Source organism: Ursus maritimus, unplaced genomic scaffold (assembly GCF_017311325.1).
Source record: "Ursus maritimus isolate PB19 unplaced genomic scaffold, ASM1731132v1 scaffold_26, whole genome shotgun sequence".
Taxonomy (NCBI): Eukaryota; Metazoa; Chordata; class Mammalia; order Carnivora; family Ursidae; genus Ursus; species Ursus maritimus.
This window is the reverse complement of record NW_024425119.1, coordinates 11,796,080-11,812,559: the sequence shown is the minus strand read 5'-3', so window position 1 is coordinate 11,812,559 and position 16,480 is coordinate 11,796,080. Positions and strand designations below refer to the sequence as shown.

General features: G+C 44.9%; 2 long non-coding RNA genes across 2 annotated transcripts; one reads left to right on the top strand and one right to left on the bottom strand.

The window, feature by feature from the left end:
• Nucleotides 1-923: 923 nt before the first annotated feature.
• On the bottom strand, nucleotides 924-2,364 carry LOC121105400. The gene is made up of 2 exons (XR_005837862.1): nucleotides 1,549-2,364; nucleotides 924-1,403 (listed from the first exon to the last, which is right to left on the bottom strand). It is a non-coding gene; the product is annotated as an uncharacterized LOC121105400 (long non-coding RNA).
• Nucleotides 2,365-2,550: 186 nt separating this feature from the next.
• LOC103677753 lies at nucleotides 2,551-9,330 on the top strand. The gene is made up of 2 exons (XR_572514.2): nucleotides 2,551-2,703; nucleotides 9,137-9,330. It is a non-coding gene; the product is annotated as an uncharacterized LOC103677753 (long non-coding RNA).
• Nucleotides 9,331-16,480: the final 7,150 nt, after the last annotated feature.

The window sequence follows — 16,480 nt, the reverse complement described above, 5'->3', positions numbered from 1 at the left end:
GGCCAATATTTCCTCTTCTTACCTCAATAACTATCTCATTCTCTGTACTTATTGAAGGGCTGCTATCTATCAAGGTCTGGGATCGACCCTGGGGAAACAAGATAAATAAGACACCAGGGGTTCACAGCTAGTAGGCAAGACGGAAACACAAACTAATAATCATAGCTGTATGATGAGGGCCAAAGGGCAACGTGAACCAGGACGCTGAGAGGAAGTGCTCAGCTTTGCCTGGAAATATCAGGGGGATTTTCTCAATCAAGAAGACGTCTTGGGATGATCTCATTCAAAAAGGAAACCATGAGAAATACTGTCCAAAGTTAGATGAGGTCTAGAGAAGTGACATCCATGGCAGCCTTTGGATCTAGGTACTCAACACATGTTTCTTCAATTTAATTTTTCAAAAGGGGAAACATTATCTAATAGGTCAGGGGAGCAGATGAAATCGAGGTCAGAGGGGATGGAGGCGTTAGTGGGGGGCGGCGGGGAAGCTGGGCTCAGGCAGGAGCTGTGGCAGCGCCAGAGGAGAGATCACAGAGGCAGGAAAGTCAGGGCTTGTGGAAAAAACGGAGAGGAGGACTGAGGAAGAGTGAGAAGTTGTCCGGCACCCTGTATTTTTCTGTCTTGGGCACCTGGGGTGTATTTGGGTGCTATTACCCAGGACCACAAGGAGGAATACGTTCCAGGTTAATAGACGTACGAGAGATTTGGTGGAATATCTTTTTTCCCATAATCTTTTCCCTTCTAATTCTTTGATTTCAGATTTCCGCTGCTAACTGCTGACTTAGGAGAGGATGGCTTCTGATAGGTGCCAGGAGAGGGGGGAGAGCAGTGGAGATTTCCCTTCTCCCCCAGGGACGCTTACACGGCGACATGCCCTCTTCAACTTGACCTGACTGCATCCTTCCTAAACTTGAGCCTCAGTTGCGAAGTGGAAGGAGTATTTACGTGTCACACACTTCTATTGGGGTTACCCTTTTATTCCGGTGTGACAGGGACTTTCCCAGTTACAATAACAGAGGTCCCACCCACTATGAGTCCCTTTAGTCCCAGGCGAACCAGGACGGTAGGTCATCTTAGACGTACTTGAAGTGCAAGGAGTGCTTGGTGTGTGCACAGGACATCCTAGGCGGCCTGGGGTAGGAAATGCAATTGCTGGAACACAGCGTCGCTCTTCAGTCTTATCTGCCCTGTGAGAGGTCCACGGAGCCGGGGAGGCAGCAGGGAGGAGCCAGGGTGGCTTTGTGTGTTGTCGTCCCCATCGTCCCCATCGAGGTCAGCCCAGGGCAAAACAATGCAGGGCAGACTAGAGGGGCTTCGAGCAAAGCTGTGGGAGGGCTGCAAGTTGATCCAGTCCCTTACGCGGTGGGCTGAGCCAAGCCTCCACCACTTCACTTTCCTGAGCACTTGAATGGAGAAATCCAAGAAGACACAACAAAGGGTACAGCTGGGCTTTGCATCCCCCAGACCACAGCTGCTCAGGTGCAGAAGCTTCCAGGGAGCTCTAACCATCCCCCCCCCCCGGCTCCCTGTCACCGAGAGGCCACTTACTGCTGCAGGAAGCTGGGGGAACAGAAGAGCCAGAGCCACGGTCTTCTGTGAAATGTGGGGTCAATAAGGCCAAATGACCGTCGATATCTGGAGACAATGGTGGGCACAGTAGGCATGTGGCAGATTTTTACGTCTGCCTTCTCCTGCCTTGCCCGCACTTACACACGCACTCCCTGGGGAGGGAGGCAGGATCGTGACATGCTGTCTCTCTTGGCTTCCTGTACGAAGCTTAAGAGAGTCCTCGGCAAACCGAATCCTAAACGTATTGTTCAGCCGAAATCCAGCAGCCCCCTGGCACCCCACTCTCTCCCCCCACAAAGGTTAAATAGTTCCCACAGGGTGCAAGAAAGGGTTATTGAAAACAGCAGGGTTTTTTTTTTTTTTCCTTAACTTCAGCACTTCTGGTAAATCTCTGATCCAGCATCTAGTGGTTAACCACTGATACGGGAAATGACATTTAACGTTTTTATCACTCAGCCAGAAATGGAAGAACAAGGCAAGTCTGTGTTTAGGGAAGATGGATGGTTGCCCACCACCTTCATCTTAAAGGCGCACCATCTCTTTTTCTGATGGCTTGGGTTGTCCGCAGCTCACTTCCCCCTCGGCCTGCTGGCTTCGACGACAATGAAGCAGGAATGGCAGGAGAACAGTCACACCTTTGCTGCCGAGGATGGGGATCCAACTGTTGTCAGCTGTGAAAAGGATTCTGAGCAGCAATTGGTTCCTCTTTTTCAGGAGCCGTTGCATGTGGGGACAGGCAAGCAGGAAATGAGTGTGGGTGCCCGTGGTCCCAGGCACTTGGAACCACAGCATCAGCCCAGGGGCGGGAGGGTGGGGGCTGGGCCTGGGGCCACCCGGTCAAGGTGAGACTTTGAGCAGAGCCCCCTGTCCATGGTTGCTCAGTGGAGGACAGTCCTCGGAGGATTATTAACCCCCTCCGAGACAATCAGCAAAGCAAGAGTGTTGAACACCGCAAACCACAGTGAGAGAAATGACATTGACATTTGGTTTCACTTGCAGTTTCCCTGGGTCACTGGGTTCTTCTCCATTTCTTGTTGCCCTTTTGGGATGAGGGGTTTCCAGTGCATCTGCTAAAGGGATTCCTTGGAAGAGCATGAATGACAGCAGCAAGGACAATAGTAAGCACCTACACTGGTGAGTGGGACTGGATTCATGATCTTGCCGTGCTCAGGGCCTGCAGGTGCTAAGGGCTGTAGCCACCAGGCTTTGAAGCCCGGTCTTTGTTGCCAAAGCTATTTACTAGTAAGCGGGGCCCCAAGCCCCGCCTCCTGGCCCAGCCTCCGCCACACCCGCTGGACAGAGAATCAGGAGCCAGAGGGATCTAACCCTGGATGCCCCAGTTGGGGTGGGAGGGAATCAGTCAGTGCATTGTTGGCAAAGACAGCTGTATACCCATATTAATTAGGGCCCAAATTCTCTGATAAAATCCCCAGATCCCTCCCTTCTCTTGCTAGAAACTAGCATGATCCTGTTTTTCTGACCTTGGCTAACTGAATTTATTTAAAAAAAAAAAAAAGAGTGACTTGGGTGCAAAATCCCCCAGCTCTCTGCCGCCCTCCTGCAAAGGCATCTCCACCAGCACCAGGAGGCGGGGTGGGAGAGTGGGCGAGCTCTGCTCTAGGGGGGCAGCAAAGTTGGCCCGGGTGTATACCATCCACCGCGGAGCTAACGGCGCGAGTCACCTGCGTTTCTGCCCGGCGTTCTTCCCGAAGGCTTCGAGGTGAGGACCACTCACAGCCTCTGGGAGCCTCAGTTTATCCCTCTGGGTCTTTGAGGTGAAGAGGTAATGAAACCCAAAGAGCTCTGAAGAGAAACGTGTCCTTCCAAATGTACGCTCCTCTGTGCCTAGAAATAAGCCGTTGTAGGGCATCAGAGATGCGTTCTCGTAACAAATACTGAGCGTGGTTTCCCGCGCAGGCACCAATCCTGCACGTTCCCTGAGCTCACAGAATGCTAGTCCACCCAGTGGTGCGCACCTCGGGCACCTGCTAGAGTCATAAGCAGGAGGGTACAGAACACCCGTGTGCAGACCCCCCTGAAGAGCTTCTCTGTTAACGGGCACTCGCATTTTTTATAAGGTCCCTTGGTGATTCTGATGTGCGGAGTAAACAGCCGCTGATCTAGATGGAGGTGCGGATGAGCTAAATAAACAAACACCGCGACTACAAAGCGGCTGATTACATGCCCTGATTCTGGCAAGTGCAAGTTGCTATGGGAGCATGGAGGGAGTTGGGGAGATTTGGGGAACTAGGAAGCCTCACAGGCTCAGATTTCAAGAGCAGGAATGAAGCAGGTGATTCTGGACCCAGGGGCTGAGGCGGAGGGGAGGGGAGGGTAAGAAGATTTCCAGGGAGAGTGAGAAGCTCTGGGTTTTCTGGGTCCAGGAGTGAAAAAGAGCAAGACACTCAGGTGGGATTACAGGTAGTTCAATGTGGCTGGAAAAAGCCAGGTGGGAAGCCGTTTGATAAAGCCAGAGATGTGGGGGCGCCTGGGTGGCTCCGTCGGTTAAGTGTGAGCCTTAGCTCAGGTCATGATCCCAGGGTCCTGGGATTGAGCCCTGCATTGGGCTCCCTGCTCTGCGGGGAGCCTGCTTCTCCCTCTCCCTCTGCCTGCCACTCCCCCAGCTTGTGCTCTCTCTCTGTCAAATAAATAAATAAATAAATAAATAAATAAATAAAATCTTTAAAAAAACCAAACCAAAACAGAGAGGTGGCCAGGGCCAGCACATGAAGGGTATGGAAGGCAATATTAGGAACTTTGGACTTCTATCCTGAGGGAGAAAGGGAGCTAACGAAGAGTTATAATCAGAGAAGGAACTGTGATCCATTTTGCACAGAACCGGCTGGGAGAACCAGCTGTGGTTGTGTGAATACCAGAATCTGATTGTGAGAACACCAGAGAGGAAGGTGCCCGGGGGGGAGGTAGGAAGGAAGTTAGAATGTGCTTCAGTGAGAGCTTCCTGGACGACGTTAGCGGTTACGGGGATAGCAAGAGGTGGGTGGATTTGAGAGATACGACAACACAGGATCATTTCGACGTGGGCAGTGAAGTGAGACAAAAGTCAAGGATAACTTCCAGGTTTTTGTCGAGGGCAGTGGGGTAGATGGTGGTGCGCTTCCCTGGGCTTTCCATGCAAATGAGTAGTATTAGTCTGCCGGGGCTCACACAGAATCCTGGGAGCTAGCCAGGACTGGGTGGGCCTCTGCTGGCAGCTAGGGGTCTCTGGGGCCGAACTGGATTTCCCATGGGCAGCTCCGAGCTCCTGGAAGCATCAGGGGAGGGTATGTATCTCAGTGAAAAGATTTGGGCATTTGTTGAATTCTTCATAGTTTGCCAGCCTATTCGAATTCCGGTGTGACCTGTCTCCCTCACCCCTCCCGGCCCCCACACACGTTCGAGATGCTCAGTGCCCCAGCTAGACCAACCCCACATACTGACCAACAATAATAACCAACGTTCATTTTCTGTGACCTGTGACCTCATCTCCATTTTCTCCTTTAAGTGAAACCTTCTGAACCCCCTTGACCCATATAGGAAATCTTTTATTTTATTTTTTTATGCTTTAAAGATTTTATTTATGTATTTATTTGGTAGAGGGAGAGGGAGAGAGAGTGAGCGCAAGCAGGGGGAGCAGCAGGCAGAGGGAGAGGGAGAAGCATGCCCCCTGGTGAGCAAGGAGCTCAAGGTGGGACTTGATCCCAGGACTCGGGGATCATGACCTGAGCAGAAGGCAGATGCTTAACCAACTGAGCCACCCAGACGTGCCTAAGAAATCTTTTAATGAGGCAAATACCTGAAAATATCCTTTGTGATCCTGGTCCCTGTAGGCTCCCTATAGACTCTATGTCTTCCCTCTCCCAGAAACTTGTCCCCTGTAAAAAGTCCCCCTCATTTCTTAACGCACATGATTATGTGTCTTCACTCCCTACAACCCGCTGATGCCACTGTCTCGTCCCTGCTTTGTGGGCTGTCAGTCTGTTTGGGCTGCTCTAAAAGTGACCGTACACTGGACGTCTGACGCAATGAACATTTATTTCTCACAGTTCTGGAAGCTGGAAGCCCAAGACTAGGGTGCCAGCATGGTTGGGCTCTGGTGAGGACCCTCTTTGAGGTTGCAAACTGCTGACTTCTCTCTGTGTCCTCACAGAGGGGGTGACAGAGCTCTCTGGGATGCCTTTTATAAGATGCTAATCCCACTCACGATGGCTCCTCCCTCATGACCTAATTACTTTCCAAAGGCCCCACCTCTTAACACCATCACATCGGGGCTTAGGATTTCGACATAAGAATTTTGGGGGGACACACGTACTCAGTGTAGACTACACCTTTCCTCCTGTGACCACTCCTTCTGATTCTTTGTCTTCTGATCCCCCTCCTTGTGTCTCTGCCCTCCACTTTTCTTACCTTTCTTGGGCTTCTTTTCTGCCCTACCTGCCATCCTGTCGTTCCGCAAATATATCAGGAAGTTCTGCGAAGATACCAGAGTCAGCTCCTATGACTTTTATCTCGACTATTAGGGTTGCTTAGTGTTAAATATGACAGCGTAAGGGAAGAGGCTTTGGAAGTGGTAAATCACCAAATATACGTGAAATGATGATAACAGTAACAGGCTTGGAAGGTTTCTGCTTGTTTAAAGCATTAGAGACAAAGGATGAAGAATAATGAGATTATATCTTTAAGCTGCCCTGAAAATTGAGGATCTACTGAGTTGATCTTTCATATTACAGATTCTAAATTGAGACGAAATGTTGGAAGATTCATGTAAAATTTGGTTTGCCACCCTGCTCTTGTCATTCATAAAAGAAAAAACTTGTCCGGCAGACCACAGACGTTTTTGTTTGTTTTTTACTGTTGTCCCCTCTACTTGGAGTTTTTCAATCCATCACACGTGCGTTGAGTGTCTTATTATGCTCACTCATTCATTGATCCACTCACACTGTATTTATTGAGTCTTACTATGTGGCGGACAATATACCAAGTCCTAGAGATCCAACGGTGGGCAAAACTAGATGGGGTTCATGCCCTCATGAACTTCCATCTTAAGGTTGAGTGTAGACAGGGACAGAGTAAAATAGCCGTGCAAATAACCGTTAATTGCTAGCTGAGCGCTATGAAGAAGCCCACAGTGCTAGGAGAACATCTGACGGAAGGAGTTGACCTAGGTTGGGGGAAGACTTCCCCAAGCAAGTGGTACTTCTGCTCAGATCTGAGGGGTGAGGAGGGGTTAATTAAGTGAGGCAGGGAGTTTCAGGCAGAGGCAAAGATGTGGGGCTTGAAGGTGGACGATAATAGGGAACATGGCATAAGCAGCTGAGGATGGGCAGACTGTGTGGGCTCTGCGGGTGTGTTAAGGATTTTGGCTTTGTTTTTAATCTTAAGGGGTGGAAATCCTCAGAAATATTTTAATTGAAATGGTGTTAGGTTTGCATAAAGGTAAATAAAAAATCATGGGTCCATCCTCTAGCCTCCAGAGATCTTGGTTTATGGACGGAATCCAATTCATGAGCCAGTATGAAGCAGTGGGTTCAAAGCCCTGAGAGACTTATGTACACAGTGCTATGGAAACGTAAGGGAGCAAGGTATTTTTCTGGCTGAGGAGCGGTCAGAGAAAGTTTCGGAAAAGAGGTAATATTTGAGCTGGGTATTGAAAAATAGTAGGAATTTTCCAGGTAAGAAGAGGTGTGGGAATGGGTGAGGGAGCAGGGAGAAGCAGCACATTTGGGGAAGAAGACATTGCATATGCAAATACCCAGGCACAAAGAGTGCTGCAGATTTGCATAAAGACCAGTCCTCTGGTGTGGATGGAACCAGGATACTCTAGTAGTCATGAGGTATATTTAACAATATTCCACCTCTCTTTCCTTTTGGGCATGTGGTAGCTTTTTACTTTCCACCAGGCTTGAGTTTAGATGTGACCAATGGAAGTAAGCAGGCGGACCTCTGTTACTTCCAGGTAGATTTAAAACTGGTACCTTCTTTGCCACATTCTCTTTTTCTTTGACCATTAACAATGTTCCAGAGAGTAGATGCTTTTTCAGACTGTGTCCTAGAATGAGGCCAATGACGATGGTGGCAGAAGCTACCAGCTGATCCGCTAGAGACACAGGATGAACCAGGGACAAACCTCTGTTGTAAGCCACTGGGATTTGGGGGCCATTTGCTACTGCACCATAACTTAGTTTATCTTAACTGATATGGGGGCCTTTCAAGAACTGTGAAGGGTCTAAGATTTTATACTGCCTGTAAGCTCACAGCTTCCGTACCAGAGTTACATGGATGCTGGCAGAAGACATGAGATTCCTGAGTCAAAGATCAAGGATTTTGTATCTTCCAGCACAACAAGAATTATGAACATCATTTTGCCTTGGCTTTCCTTGTTCCCCAAGTCCCACTGTGGCAATGTGGAGTGCCCCAGATGGATGCTACACTCGGTGGGTTTGTGTCATAGATGAGGAACCCCAAGCTTAGGAAACTCCAATCTTTTATAATGGACTGCAAGCCAACCTGCCCAACCTTTGTCCTGGAGGGGGATAATTGCTTTATTGTACTGGAAAGTGAACAAACTTTCTCTCCACTCTGAAGGGAATCACCGTCTCTGTTTTCTGAGCTGCTCACCATGCTAATGTTCCAGAAAAGATACCTGGAACAAAATTTCCTAGTCCTTCTGTTTATAAGAAGTGCAGAAATGTAGGAGACCCATGGAGAATTGTCTCCCAACAATATCTTTGGGTAATTGGAGGAAAATTGATTTGGAAGACATTTAGAGCCCGAGTAGGAAGGATTTTGTACTTTGAACTTTGTCTAGTAGGCAATGGGGAGCCATAGGTGGTTCTAAAATGTGGTATGGAGAAGAGAGGATGAATTGAAGGAGAATACCAGAATTTGAAAAAAGATCACGGTTAACTACGTAGGCTTGGGAATTTTAAGATCTGAAGGGAGCTAAAGCCACGGGATTGACCTCTACTTGGATAAATTCTATAACCTTCAAGTCTCAGATCAAAGGACATCTTATTTAGTAGCTTAAAAGAATTATTTTTATTTTTAATTATTATTATTTTTAAATTTTTATTTTATTTCTATTATTATTATTTAAAGATTTATTTATTTATTTGAGAGAGAGAGAGAGAGAGAGAGAAAACGTGAGTAGGGGGAGGAGCAGGAGGAGAGAGAATCCTCAAGCAGACTCCTTGCTGAGCATGCAGCCTGTTGTAAGCCATAATCCCAGGACCCTGAGGTCATGACCTGAGCTGAAACCAAGAGCAGATCCTCAAATGACTGAGCCACCCAGGTGCCCCAAAAGAATTATTTTTTAAAAGCAGAAGCTTTTTGTCAAAGAAGTTGAGTGCAGACTTCCAACGAGTAAGACGGATGCAAGGAGATGTACTCTGGTTAAAGCCATAATGGGAACCCTGGAGCCCTACTCCTTGCCTCCCCACTGCCCTAGCAGACACACCGAGATTCTTCTCTGGAGCCCTTGGGAACCACAAACCACACTTTGAATCCATCTTTCTTTTTCCAGTTGGCGCAGGCAGGATTAATTGCTCCTTCCTCTCTGTTCTCTCAACAGCTTGATCTTATCACCAGAGCAGCGTTTATTACCTTGACTCATGCTTGTGGAGAGCATCCCTCGTCCTCATCTCTGCAGTTCTCTGTGCCCAGCACAGTGCCCATCCCGCTGGAAGGCTCTCGAAAAACGTTTGCCGAATAAAAGTGGATTGATGTTAAAAACACATCGATGAAACAAATAAATATAGAAGTACAGTTTTTGGTCAAGTTTTGCATTTTAAATTTGATGAAATTTGATAGACAATTCCTGAGATCTAACCCTGGGCAAATAAGAACCAAGGAAGTAATGAAATAAAAGGATAACTCTTTCCGTAGTGAAACAATTTTAGTTTTAGTTTGTTTTCGTTTGTCTAATGTACCAACAAATGCTTATTCAAGGCACAAAGGGCTTTTTCTTAGAAAGGAGACCATAGTCCAAATAAATAACATCCTCCAAATTAGACTGAGAAGATTGCCAGGCCTTCCCCAAGTATGTGAGTCCAACCAGTCACCTGTGTTTTCAACAGGCAAGAAGGGAAACCCTGTGTTTATTCTGCTAACATCTGCCAGCAGAATATTTACTTTTGAAGAAATGGAATAATTTTTTAAAAAGTTGACTATGTTCTATCTAGCTTTTCTACCTGTGGCGTTCGCAGGTGATCTGGTGAGTACAGCCGTCCCTAGCATCCAAGTACTCCGCGTTTCATGGGCTTTGTAGTTGTTAGTGAACAAAGCCGTATGACTTTCGAGTAGAATTTCCATTCTACCATGCTCTGGTTCTGTCCTGGCTGTTCTCTGTCTGTCCGTCCGTCTGAAAGGTCAGCCCTGAGTTCACGTAAGGAGGGAAGGAAGGAGGGACAAACCCAAGATCCCCCTGTGAGGATGGATCCAGGGTTTGCAAAGGCTGAAACGCTGACAATTTTTGGAGTAAATTTTAAGTAAAAGAATGCAAAATTCGGAATGAAAAATGAATATTTATTTAGTATAAGAATAGAAATCATCACAATACTATTTTTAGTAACTACCTGCCGGACATGCCTTTATAATTTTATTTATACATTTATTTCAGCTATATACTCTGTGTTTTCATATGACAACAGTTTTGTAATATTTTCTATAGAGCGACTAGGAAGGTTATTCAGTCTTTTAGCTAGCAGAATTAATGAAGGAAAATGATTTTTATTACTGTTAACTAGAAAAATTTCTTCCAGCTTCACAACTTGTGATTGATAATGCCAAGAAAATGCTTAGCATTGCCATAATTAGCAAATCCCTATCATGTTTCTTTCATATAGAAGCTGGAAGATTTCAGGGCATTTGAGATTTTCTTGTAAGTTTCCATCCTAAATACTCTTCGAATTCATCCCATCCATGTCCTCATTTTTCTGGTACATTATGAATTTTATGTCATCATCATCCATGCCAGTATTTTGTGTCAAATCAGCAAGAAATTTAAATCTTTTCTCAGTGTATTCCTATGATTCACTTTTCCTCATTAATTGGATTATCAAATGGTCCAAGAGCTTATTACTTATCATTACTTCTGCTTGAAATGTATCCCTTCTCTTCCTCTTAGTGAATTACTGCCTTTGGTATGATCTAATTTTATTTATTTTTTGTTACAATTTGCTTCTTGATGTTAGGATAATATCTATTGATTTTATTACGCATCTTTATTGTTTTTAGTTTACATTTCATTATTGTTTTCATCTGAATATTCTCATAGTTCTTTAATAAATAGACATTAAACTTTAGTCATAAGGCTATAATTTCTCATTTGTTTTATTACAGCATTACAAAAGATCTTTGGATGTTGGAGGGAGAGAGGAAACAAGTTGGATTATAACCTTAACCTAGCACCCAGACTGAGCCAGCAGGGACCTTGCAAGGGAGAGCTGGGAGTTTGGTGGGTGTTACTTGTGAACATAAAGACTTGTTGGAGGTAGGGGCAGTTAATTTGGGTTGGAATTGCTACTAACTTGTCTAAGCAACCCAAAGAAAGGGAATATCAGGATAGGAAACCAAGATGAGGGCGTCAGAACAGAAGCAAGGTAGATTCTCCTTAGAGAGTAACAAGGATGTTTTGAACAGGAGGAAAATACTATGGAAAAGGCCAGCTGGTCGGGAAGTCATGAGGGAATACTAAAGGCTACAGATGGTTGGTTAGTCTGGAGTATATTCAAGATGGGAGCAGGACCAGCAGTTGCAAGTGGGCCTGACAGCATTGCAGTCAGTGCAGTCTTGCTGATGGCTGGTGAGCTTCTTCTCGGGGAGTCCCAGGTAAGAGAAGATTCCTTCCTTCTTCATGAGGCCATGAGTAATGTGGAATCCTAGATTGTTCCCTGGGCCCTAATGGGCTGGGTTTTTCCTTCTTTTCTTTTCTTTTCTTTTCTTTTCTTTTCTTTTCTTTTCTTTTCTTTGTTTTTCTTTTCTTTTCTTTTTTCTTTCTTTTCTTTTTTCTTCTTCTTCTTCTTCTTCTTTCTTCTCCTTCTCCTCCTCCTTCTTCTTCTTCTTCTTCTTCTTCTTCTTCTTCTTCTTCTTCTTCTTCTTCTTCTTCTCCTTCTTCTTCTTCTTCCCCTAAGATTTTATTTATTTATTTATTTGAGAATGCTGGGGAGGGAGCAAAGGGGGAGGGAGAGGATCCCAAGCAGACTCCACCCTGAGGACAGAGTCTGACAGGTGTGCCATCTCACGACCCTGAGACCCTGACTTTAGCCGACACCAAGAGTCCCTTGCTTAACCAACTGAGCCACCCAGGTGCCCCTGGGCTGGGTTTTTCTAAAGCAGATTGAAATATTTGGAAAAGAAGAAACAGTGTATAATTGACCATGAATTTTGGAGTCAGAAAGACCTGGGTTTGAATGCTGGCCGTGTAAATTCTTATCAGCTAATTCCCCATCTGCAAAAATGAGGATAATAGTACACATTTTGGGGGTAGGTATTTCCTAAACCTTATAAAATAATATGACAGTGAGCATAATAAATTCCATAGTTGAATAATCTAGAACATATGTGATTGTTAAAAATGTTACAGTTTTCTTTTTAAAGATTTTATTTATTTATTTATTTATTTATTTATTTGAGAGAGAGAGAGAGAGATAACTGGTGAGCATGAGCAGGGGAGGGGAAGAGAGAGAAGCAGGATTCCCACTGAGCAGAGAGCCCAACATGGGGCTTGATCTGAGGACCCCAGGATTACAACCTGAGCTGAAGCCTGATGCCTAACTGACCGAGCCACCCAGGTGCCCCTAAAAATGTTAGTTTTTTAAAAAAAAAATAAGATACATTTTAATACTTTTGCTGTATTTTCACTAACTTAATTATTATTTCCCAAATGAAAAGGATGACATAAGATTGACTTATCCAAGGTAGGTCTTAGAATTCTGAATTTCGGCCTTGGCTTATTTGCTTGTACTGCCAATGCTGTGTTACACACACACACACACACACACACACACACACACTTTAATGGACATCAACAAAAAATAGAGCCAGCATCCTTGATCTAACTTTGTTGTTGTTTTTTTTTTAATAGGTAGATCTATGTTACCAATGCAATGATTCCTGATTTTGGAAAGGAGTTGGTTTTAGTTCTTAGTGTATTGATGCTCATTGGCTCTAATTTCTTGGATTGTTTTGTTAATATTGCTTTATTTTCTTTTATGTCATTATTTGTATTTATTCTTTTGCTGTGTCTCCTGTCATGTGATCACAAGTTCAGCTGCAAGACATCAGGTGCTCCATCCTTTCATGAGGAAGAGGTGCACTAACTCCTCCAGAGCACGTTCTGGAATTGAAGCCAGTAGCATGCATGGGGACCCTTTGTCCTCTTGTGCATCCTCACCTTCCACCTTTCCAGTGTGTGTGAGATTTAAGTTCTGTTTGTGATAGTCTCACCTTGAGAAAGTAAGGAAAAAGGAGTATAAGTATCTGTTTGTGAGATTAGCCCAGGTTACATTAGACTAGGAATTTTCTAGAGAATATTATTAGACTCCTGCCCCCAGAGAAAGGTGAAGGAAAAGCCTTCATGATCATGTCTGTTGTCAATATGAAGTCCGGTTTGGTTTTGAAATCAATGATGACTCATTTAGCAGTTACTTCATCCTACTTAGAGAGACCCAGCTCCTCCAAAAGTTCTCTTCCTGAAGACACAGGAACCTCAGTACAATAAATGAGTGCATCCAATAACAATGAGTTCTCAATGCCTCTGTTTGGATCCTATGAAGGAATCAGTTCCTTTTCTGATAATATGATTGTGAACAAATGCTGGTCATCTCCTAGCTAGCACGATGGTGTGAAAGCATCTTGAAAGTTGTGAACCTGGTCAGGGTGAATGCTTTGGTGCCCATCTTGTTTGGTTGGATGATACTTTAAGACCCAACCTGATATTTATAACTTCTTCCATAAAAAGAAGGCAAGCAAAAGAAAGAGAAAGAGAGAGAGAGGGTGAGAGAGAGAGAGAAATAGAGAAAGGAAGGGAGGAAGGAAGGAAGGAAGGAAAGAAGGAAGGAAGGAAGGAAGGAAGGAAGGAAAGAAGACAGTGACCTATCAATGGCCAAGACTCTAGTGGGGTCATTAGCATCTTCATGCTTCATTTACTCTGAGCAAGGAATACCAAATTAGAAGACTATTTTGCATTGTGTCCTGAGTGGAAGAATACAATAATACCCTTTTTACATTTTCCCTTTTTTGTTTGCAATCCTCTATACCCTGCCTTTTATAAGTGGCTGGTGCCAAGTGGCCAATTTAATTAAACAACACAGGAGGACTAGGGAGGATTTGGATAAGCCCATTGTGCAATAGTGTGTCATTGTCACCATAGGGGCCATATGAGAATGTGGATGACTCATAGCAAAACTCTGTCTATGACCGGGAAGCACAAACCTCCTGCCAATGAAGGATCAACTGAATACTCTCTGAATATTGAGAGATGCATTATAATTAATAAGAACAAAATTAAAATGACAGTAAACAACACATTTGACTTCCCACCACAATTTCTTGTCCAGGAAAATAATATCTCCTACAGAAGGCGAACCAGACTGGAAGGAGTCCCTCTCTGGGTGAGAATGTAACACCTTCCTCAGGCATGTGAATAGTAAACACAGTGCGTGGAAATTTTAAATGGAAAAAGGGAACACGTGGTTGTCCTCATATGGACCTGTGGCTTTTTGCCATCTCATGTCTTATCAGTGATGCTTCTATTGCAAGTGACAAAAACAATCCAACCCTAAAGGGTGTAAGCAGAAAGAATTTATTACTGATGGACAGTCCCAGGCTCCGGGGGCTGCTTGTTACCACAGTGCTGTCATCACACTGTGATGATATCCCTTTCTCTCTGTACAGACCCTAGCTCTGCTCACCTTCATCAGGCATCATTCTCAGAGGCTTTCCCTTTGGGGTTGTCATGACTATACAGCTCCAGGCCTCACTTCTTCTCACCTTCAAACCTTGGGGCAGGGAGGGGGGGGCGTGGAAGATGTCAGGTCACTTTTCCAGAAGTCTCAGCAAAAGTCCCATTTCATCTCATTGGTGCCATTGTATTATATGCTCACTGTGGCCAGAGTATTATATGCTCACAGTGGCCAGAGAATGCCATGCTTTGAAGGAAAAGTGGGTTCTGACAAAAAGTTGGGGCTGTTGGCAGAAGAAGGGAGAATGAATGTTAAGGAATGCAAATCACAATTGTCTAATCTGTGAACCCCAGGGCCACCAGTTCTAGGCCCTTGTTGTTCTGGGAGATCCTTTGACTTTCTTATCTGGGTTAAGTTCAGAACACATGAGGTAGACGAGAAAGCATGGGCTCTTTCCTGAAGGCTGGTTGGCAGCTGGGCTAACTCCAAACTCCTGCTGCTCTCTTCAGCTGACACTCCTGGAGGAGAAGTTTGGTATGAGCAGCAATTTTGTAACGTGGTTCTGATACACGGGGGGAAGTATGGGTGCAAGTGTTTTCCTGCCCTAGCAGGTGTTCAGATGATCTTTCTCTCCCAGCAGGTACTTGGTGACTCATCAGAAGCCCCCATTTTAGCATCTAACCATCCCCAGACCAGTAAAGTTCTATGCCTTTTCTTTCCTTCCAATCCCTGTCCCCAGATGAAAGAAGCCACAATAAAGTGAATGACTTTATCAAGCAGGAGTCTGGCAGTGGCTTTGCTTCCTGGTTGGCCAATAAGAAAGTCTTGGGCCATTTGATTTGGTGATTACTACAAAGCAGAGGGGAGCGATTTTTGCTCCCTATTCCTGGGAAAGAAACAAATAGAACAATATTGTTGTTTTTCCTGAGGATTCCGTAGTTTTGAGAGAGGTTTGACCACTGTTAGGCCCACATTTTTTTTTTCACACAAAGACTGAGTAGACTTCAACTAGAGTTTCCCTTGATTTCTTATCTCTTAATTGGTTCTTGATGCCAAGTTCCACTGGATGGTTATAGCAGCTATAAAGACCTTTCTAACTAATGGGCATATGGCAGTTGTTGGCATCTCTGGAAGAGCTACAGGGAAGCACAATAAGCAAACACGGTGACATTTTAAATCCTTATCAATTGCACAGCTGTTTGATCCAACTGAACTATGGGGGTGGCTAACGTGAACAAGGGGAATGGTGCGAGTCTGGGAGAACTAAGAAGATCCTATCTGAATGGTTCTCAGATCTTCATCCCATGTTCACTTTCGGGAACATCCCTTCTGTCTTGCCAAGTATTGACAACACCTTCTCAGAAAACTATAGCACCGCCTTCCTGGAATTATCAGGATGTATGTGGTAGCATGACTTAGAGATGCTATGTCCGGTTAGCCTCATGGTGCAATGGCTAGACTGTCACACTCTTCAAGAAATAAGAGTGTAAAAATATAATCTATCAAAAGATCAGCCTGACAATCAGGCTACGTGAGGAAACGTATTGCCCGTAAATCATCCCAGAAGAGGATGAATTTATTCCATCAACTGGAGGGAGACTAATCCTGAGTCTATGTTGTTCCAGAGAGAGAAGAATGCATGGTTCATAGTCTTCAGTTTTTAAAATCTTCTATTAAATTCCCTTTCCAAAATTAGAAAATTCACACATGTTCTCTATAACTAGTAAAATAATATGAAGAAAGAAGGAAGAAAATTAAGCATCTCTACCTCTGCTCCTCCAAGGTAACCAGTGATGACCTGTTGTGTAGCTTTTTACATCTTCCCCAAGTTAACACAGGCATATATTATTGTGACTTTTTAAAATTGGGATCACACTGGGGTTCCTGGATGGCTCAGTTGGTTAAGCATCCGGCTCTTGATTTTGGCTTGGGTCATAATCTCAGGGTCATGAGATCGAGCCCCGCATTGGGCGCCACATTCAGTGGGGAGTCTGCTTCTCTCTGCCTCTCCC